At 40.3% G+C, this 8,487-nt stretch overlaps 1 pseudogene; it reads left to right on the top strand.

Moving 5' to 3' along the window:
• Positions 1-6,735: 6,735 nt before the first annotated feature.
• Positions 6,736-7,643, top strand: LOC119921276 (annotated as a pseudogene).
• Positions 7,644-8,487: the final 844 nt, after the last annotated feature.

The raw sequence follows: 8,487 nt of genomic DNA on the forward strand, positions 1-8,487 counted from the left end.
TTCAATTATATTTGTTGAGCACCTACTGCATGCACTTGGCAGAGTACAATATAACAACCAATAGACATATTCCCTGCCCACAATGAGCTACAGTCTAGAGGGTGACTATACATACACACTATACATACTTACATATATATATATATATATATATACATATACATATACACACACACATACACACACACATATATATATATATACATATATATATATACACACACACACATATATGCATATACATTCTATCCAATTAGTCTTACTAAACTATGATTTGGACCAATAACTAAAAATATTAACCTTTCTAGGTCAAATTTAAAAAACAATTCAACATATTGTGTTTGGGGTGAAAAGTTGAATCCCTTGAGAAATTGTTACTTGACCAAATATCTCCAATACAATAATAAGGATAATGTGGTATAAAAAAGTTCAGTAGGGGGATTTGTCAATATTCAACTTGATTTTGCTAAGGAGTTGTTGTTGGTGTCTTATGCTGTCCTGTCGTGTCCAACCTGTAACGATGCCATAGACACATCTCTCCCAGATTGCCTCACTTCCATCTGCAATCGTTCAGGTAGTGTATCCAGAGAGTTTTCTGGGTAAAAATATGGAAGTGGTTTACCATTGCCTCCTTCCATGCAGTAAATGAGTATCTGCCCTTGACTGTCTCCCATGCTGCTGCTGCCCAGCACAGGTGAGTTTTGACTTGTAGCAGATTGCCTTCCACTCACTAGCCACTGTCCCAGCTAGGAATGGAGTGGGTATGCTTCCTGTTTGACACTCCCTCCTGTAGTAGTGACTGATGAGTAATGAAAACTCTCCAGATATGACCCTGAGAGGGGTGCTAAGAGGTAAGTGTTCAATAAATGCCACTGATTGATTGATTTGAAAGGGTACTTATATTACTAGCATAAATGAATGTTATGTTGCATTCATAAAAAAGGGATGAATTAGAGAAATACTATTCATAAGGAATAAAGCCTCTCTAAATTAATTTTCTGTAAACTGTCTTAAAAGAGACTTGAGAGTATTTGCATGGGCTAAGACTCTTACCATGCCAAAATGATCTTATACTTCATAAGACAATACACTTATAATTATATCTAGTGCAGTCACCTTTATGCAATGTGAGAGAGTGGATGCAAGGAGTTAAAAGAGTGGCTCGATACAAATCTAAAGGACTTGTTGATTCAGTTATATTTGCTGTCTCTGTGTTTACTGAGTCAATCATTGGAATACTAACTAATCTTGTAATTATGCACAAATAAAACCCAGACTAAACCTGTGATTTGCTCCAAGGAGATCTCAGGGAATTGTTTAAAATTGATAACTCATTTACTTTGTTTTTATTTTCTGTCCTAATTTTGTTTTCCAGGAAATATCATTCATTGCTCAGATACACTTATTACATTAAGTGATGTAGTGGATGAACACATTTCATAATAATAATAATAATGATAGTAATAATAATAATGGTACTTGTTAAGCACTTCGTATGCGGTAAGCACTGTTTTAAGCACAGGGCTAAATACAAGGTAGTCAGAATGGACACTGTGCTATACAGGGCTCATACTACTAACCCCCATTTTAAAGATGAGGTAACTGAGGCCCAGAGAAGTGAAGTGCCTTGCCCAGGTCACACAGTAGACACGTGGCAGAGCCAGGATTAGAACCCATGATCTTCTGACTCCTCAGTCCATGCTGTATACACTAAGGCAAGCGGCTAGATCATGTTAAGAAATATTTCCCAGCATTTGTGTAGGCTAAATTGGAAGCAGGGAATACAAGAGCTGAAAATTCATCTTTTTTCAGTACTCTGCATTGGCGAAACCTGCAAGTATTTTGTCTTGGTCACTGATCTTTAAATACAACATGGAGAAGCTGGAAAGGATACAGAGAAAAATGATAAAAAAATAGGAAGGACAGAGTAAATAAAGCCTTTAAGAAGTAGCGTGGCTTACTTGCAAGCACAAGGACCTGGGATTCAGAGGACCTGAGTTCCAAGTGACTGTACCACTTCTGTACCATGCAAACGTGGGCCAATCACTTAACTGTTCTGTGCCTCAGTCACCTCATCTGTAAAATGGGAATTAAGACTGTGAGCCCTATGTGGGACCTGGACTGTTTCCAAATTGATTAGCTTGTATTTACTCCAGAGCTTAATAGAGTGACTGGCACCCTAGTAAACACTTAGCAACTACCAATAAAATAAAAAAATACATTGGAATTCTTTATCCTAAATGGGAAAATGTTTAAAGGGTGATTTACATATTTATTTATGTATGAAAGGTTTTTATGGGTAACATGCTAATGACTACTTCTCCATGATCATAGAGTACTGAAGAAATGGAAATAGACTTTAATTAAGCTAAGAGAGTGTTCAGGAATATAGAAAGGATTTCTTGATGGCAAGGATGGTTCTACAATAGACGGGATATTGTGTGAAGTTGAGGGATATCCACCTTAAGATATTTTTTGCACTCTAATCATTTTGTTGAAAGTACATTCTGCCACAATCCCTATTGCACAGTGATGATTGAAAAGTGGAATCCGAGCAAAACCAATAGATCAAATTGCAAGCCCAAATCACTTAGAGGAACATAGAAAGCTCCATCCAAAAACTGATGACCTTGGACAAGTCACTTCACTTCTCTGTAGTTCAGTTACCTCATGTGTAAACTGAGGATTGAAACTATGAGCCTCAAATGAGACAGGGACTGTGTCCAACTCAGTTTGCTTGTATCTACCCCAGCACTTAGTATAGTGCCTGGCACATAGTAAGTGATTAACAAATGCCACAATTATCAGCAACAACGGTGAGGAGATTCAGATGTTCATCTTGTCCCTGTTTTGGAGCTTTTCCCAACCAAAGTAGTCATTAATATGCATGATATCATGTGAGCCCACTGTTGGGTAGGGACTGTCTCTATATGTTGCCAACTTGTACTTCCTAAGCGCTTAGTACAGTGCTGTGTACACAGTAAGCACTCAATAAATACGATTGATTGATTGATTAATAGTAAACACCATACTCTATTAATGCTGATTTCCAATATTGGAGGATTTTTGCTGAAATAACCTGAATGCAGAGCAGATTTAAGACTACTCCTCCACCCACAACATTCAGAATGAATAAGAAAGAAAAGAAGTCTGGCCAGGATCCAAATGTGAGCTCTACAGAAAACCTGGAGAATGGGACTGAAAGTGAAAAACTTGATCAGGGAAGAAGAGAAAGGGAAGAGAGGAAGGCTGTATCCTGAGATTGTGCTAAATTATCCTTTTCAGGATTGAATTCCAAGAGTCACCACTCTCCCAAGTGGCAGAGTGCAAAACCATGCATTGCTGTACTAACTATGGGTGTGCAAGTTTGAGAAAACACATGCTCCATAGGGCCTTCACAAGAACTAGATTGAAAGGAAAGGGTAGTAGAGAGAGGAAGAAAAATTGAGGGAAAGGACAGAAAGAATTAGGCTGAAAATCATGTAGAAAAATGCACTACTAAGAACCATGCTGGTTTCCTTCTCTCCTGAACAGATAACATGGCCTAATGGAAAGAACATGGGCCTGGGAATCAGAGGAACTGTGTTCTAATCCCAATTCTGCCACTTGTCTGCTTTATATCACTTAACAGCTTCAACTGGAATATGGGAATTAAGACTGCTAGCCATATGTGGGACAGAGACTCTGTCCAACCCAATTATCTTGTACCTACTGCAGTACTTAGTACAGTCCCTGGAAAATAGTAAGTGCTTAACAAATTCCAAAGAAAAGAAAAATGACAAAGCAGGCCCAGGAGAAAAACCACACAGTCATGATAATTACTATAACTTATTTTTTTATACTGGAACAGTCAAACACTATTCTGAGGCCTGGAGTAGATACAAGATGAGACACAGTTCCTGTCCCACGTGGGGCTTACAGTAGCAGCATGACCTAATGTATAGAACACGGGCCTGGGAGTCAGAAGGTAATGAGTTCCAATCCCAAAACTGCCTCATGTCTGCTGTGGGACTTGGGCAATTCACTTGACTTCTCTAGACCTCAGTTCCCTTATCTGTAAAATGGAGACTAAGACTGTGAACCCTATTTGGGATGGGGACTGTGTCCAACCCAATTACCTTGTAACTACCCCAGGACTTAAAACAGCGCTTTGCAGATAGTAGGCACTTGGCAAGTACCATAATTATCATTGTTAAGGAGTGGGGAGAACAGTTATTGAATTCCCATTTTGCAGTTTTTAGTTTGGGAAACTGAGGCACAGAGAATTTCAGTGACTTTCCCTGGGTGACATAGAAGGCGAGCACCAGAACCACCTCAGGAACTTCAATATTAACTTTCGTTTCATTAATTGTCAGCCCATCTTTGAAGGCAGTCCAAGGTGAGTGACAAAATAATGGGAAACTTTTATTTTAGTGCTTGGAATGATGGCTTTGAGTCACTTCAGTAAGATTTTACGTAGATTCAGGACTCTGGGAAAAAATGAAAAATATCAACATGCTACTGTGAATGAGGTGCAGTAAAGCCTAATTGATGCTAGTCATGCACTCTGTGGTAGATCCGCAAGTCAGTGTCTAAAACTGAATTTGGTAAAAGGCTACAAGAGAGCTGGCTTGTTCTTCTCGGGAGTGTCCCACTGTGATCAATAATGTTAGATAGCTTCAGGGATCCAGTCTCCAGGGTCCCAAAGTGAAACATGAAAATGCCTGCATTTTCCAGAAGAGCAGTATTCCAAATCAGAGAAGTTGCTGAATGCTTTCCTCTCCCCTGCCAGGTAGAACCAATTCAGATTTTTGTGTTTCAAGCAATGGGAATGTGACTTTCCCATGATGAGACTGTCCTTTAATTCTTGTTTCTATGTAGATGGAGTGGTACCTTTGAACCTGGGACCACTGGATTTCTCCTGCTTCTTGTGCTTGAACTCACCCTGGCTCCTTCTTCCTTCTGGTAGTTGGGGAAACAAAGTGGAGTGAGTATGTAGATGGCATTGTCTCCCTGGAGAAGCCGTGAGGTCTGGTTGATAGAGCAAGGGCCTGGGAGTCAGAAGGACCTGGGTTCTAATCTACCGTGTGTTCACTTGTGACCTTGGGCAAGTCATTTAACTTCCCTGTGCCTCAGTTACCTCATCTGTAAAATGGAGGTTTACACTGTGAGCCCCTTGCTGTGAACTGTGGACTGTGTCCAACATGATTTGGTCCTATTCATTCAATCATATTTACTGAGTGCTTACTGTGCATACAACACTGTATTAAGTGCTTGGAAAGTACAATACAACAATAAAGAGAGACAATCTCTGCTCTCAGTGGGTTTATATTATGGGGGGACGGGGCCTTGGGGATGGAGAGATATACATCACAACAAATAAACAGAATATATATATATGTATATATATATATATTTATGTATGTATGTATACACACACATACACATATATATATGTGTGTGTATGTGTATGTATATATACATATATACATACATAAGTGCTGTGGGGTGGGGAGAGGGGCGAAGACCAAAGGGAGTGAGTCAATGTGACGTGGAAGGGAGGGGTGGAGGGGGAAAAGGGAGCTTAGTCAGGAAAGGCCTCTTGGAGGAGGTGTGCCTTCAGTAGGACTTAAAATGGGAGAAGGAAGAATGATTGTTTGGTGGATTTGAGGATGGAGGGTGTTCCATGCCAGAAGTATGACGTGGACCAGGGGTCAGCAGCGAGACAGCCCGTGCTCTTTCCACTGAGTCACGCTGCTTCTCTTAAAGTAGAAGGTTGAAAGTAGAAGGGGCTTTCTAAAATTTTAGGCATTAGAGTTAATCCTTAAGAGATAGTTCCCTATGGGATCAAGCCCCTGGGAAAATACTCAGGATTGAGGAAAACATAAATCTGATGAGCTTTCTCAGAAGTCAGGTTTTTTGAAATACTTACCTCCAATCTCTGTTTTAGTTTGGTTGAAACATCCTGTTATCTTCCTTATTGTTGGGGTTATTTTCCCCATCTGTTCAGGGAACAAATGTCTATACTGCAAAAGGATGGAAGAAGATTCTTCCTTGAAACACCACCTCCGCTAGTTTTCCATTAGTTTCAGGTGCCTTCAAACCCATGGGTTTCTTGCTTCTATTCAGGGCATCAAAACCCCTTATAATCGTATTTTGATGATAAGAAGCAGCATGGTATAGTGGATAGAGAAGAGGCCTGGGAGTCAGAAGGTCATGGGTTCTAATCCCGGCTCTGCCACTTCATTCATTCATTCAATTGTATTTATTCAGCACTTACTGTGTGCAGAGCACTGTACTAAGCGCTTGGGAAGTACAAGGCAATATATGGAGACAGTCCCTACGCCACAACGGGTTCACAGTCTAGAAGGGGGAAACAGACAACAAAACAAAACATGCAGACAGGTGTCAAAATCAACAGAACAAATCTGCTATGTAACCTTGGACATGTTACTTTACTTCTCTGTGCCTAATTTCCTTATCTGGAAAATGGGGGTTGAGACTGTGAGGCTCACTTGGGGCAAGGACTCTGTCCAGCTTGATTTCCTTGTATCCCCTCCCCACTGTTTAGTAAAGTGCCTGCACCCAGTAAGTGCTAACAAATGCCATCATTGTTATTCTATGCCCCAAGGGCAATATGTCAAATATCATTTTCGTGTTCTATTCTTAGGAAAGGATAAGAAGTAAATCTTGGGTCATCCATCCCTGAAGAATGAATCAATGACTTGGTTCAACCACTTTAAGTGCACCGGGGAAATGGAGAAAGAAAATTGCACTATGGTGACTGAATTCATTCTCCCAGGATTCTCAGATCACCCTGAACTGCAGCATTTCCTCTTCGTGGTATTTGTCGTCATGTATGATATCACAGTGGTGTGGAATCTGGGGTTAATTGTTCAGAGCAAGATCAGCTCCCAACTTCATACACCCATGTACTTTTTCCTCAGTCATCTGTCCTTTATGGATCTCTGCTATTCCACCACTATCATTCATTCATTCAATCGTATTTATTGAGCACTGACTTTCTGCAGAGCACTGTACTAAGCACTTGGTAAGTACAAGTTGGCAACATATACAGACGGTCCCTACCCAACAGCGGGCTCACAGTCAAGAAGTCTATCATCTATCGTGACCAAGATGTTAACCAACATCTTAACATAGGACCACTCTATTTCCTACCCAGGATGTTTGGTACAGTTTTACTTGTTCTGCTCTTGAGTGGTAACTGAGGTCATCTTGATGGCATCGATGGCTTAAGATTGCTTTGTGGCCATATGTTACCCATTCCTATATATGGTCATCATGTCCCCAAACCTCTGTATCCAGCTGGTGACTGGGTCATACGTTTGTGGCATAGTATGTTCCATGATTCGCACATACTTAGCCCTTAAGGTATCTTCCTTCCATTCCAGAAATGTAAACTATTTTTTCTGTGACCTACCCCCCCTCCTATAATTGTCCTGCTCTGAAGTAAACCTAAACAAGCTGTTACTGCTTAGGGTGGATGGCTTTAAGGAGATCAGTACCATTTTGATCATTCTTATCTCTTATGGTTCATCCTCCTCACCAACCTGATAATCCATTTGGCTTAGGGTAGATGTGGAGCCTTCTCCACCTGTGTTTCTCACCTCCAATCTTCAATCTCTTCTCCTGCTGCCCAATGATTTGGTAATGGGAGAGGTCCCCATTTTTTCAGCACTCTAGTTCCCTTCCCAGTACAAATCTGGCCGCATTTTAAGAGGATCCATGCCATGGTTAAGTAATTAATACAGTGCTCTGCACAAAGGAAGTGCTCAATAAATACGATTGAATGAATGAATGGTTCAAGAGGATTATATGCAGGGTCTTCAGAGACCTCTGGGACCAGGTTCCTAGGGGTGATATCAATATTAACAAGCTAGTTAAGCTGCAAAGAAAGCATTCAGTGATTTCATATGGTTGCATATCCCCTTAAGACTTCATTAGTTTAGTGCAGGTTTCTCCTTGATTCCTTTATTTTGTTTCACTCTCTACTTTTTTTGTTACCTGGAAACAGACTCTGTTGTTTACAGGAATTAGATTTCTCCTTTCCTCCATGAAATATGAAACTGAAAAATATCCCGTATTGTTCCTACTTGCATAGAGAGGGGAAGGACTACTCTCTCCCCTTTAATCCTCCCTTCTGCATTGTCTAATGAATTATTTGGTTTCCAATAGAGGCAAACTCCTAAACATTTTTCCTACCAGAAAATCCTCTTTTCTAAGCTCCACAGTGAATCCACACCTTGACCTCCCCAAAATATTCAGTGAGAAACCTCACCTCCACTTTCAAACCACCCAATGTCCCTCCATACTTATACAAACTTCCAGGTACACACCCCTGCCTATGAAGACATAATATAAAAAGAAAAAGAGCATTAAATTAAAAATGTAGTGCACAATGAGAATAGTATTCATTTAGGAACAAGATCCAGGACAAGTCAACATTAAAAGGATAGCAGAATCTTTATACACAAGGATGTAGGGAAC

This window comes from Tachyglossus aculeatus, assembly GCF_015852505.1.
Source record: "Tachyglossus aculeatus isolate mTacAcu1 chromosome 12 unlocalized genomic scaffold, mTacAcu1.pri SUPER_6_unloc_2, whole genome shotgun sequence".
Taxonomy (NCBI): domain Eukaryota; kingdom Metazoa; phylum Chordata; class Mammalia; order Monotremata; family Tachyglossidae; genus Tachyglossus; species Tachyglossus aculeatus.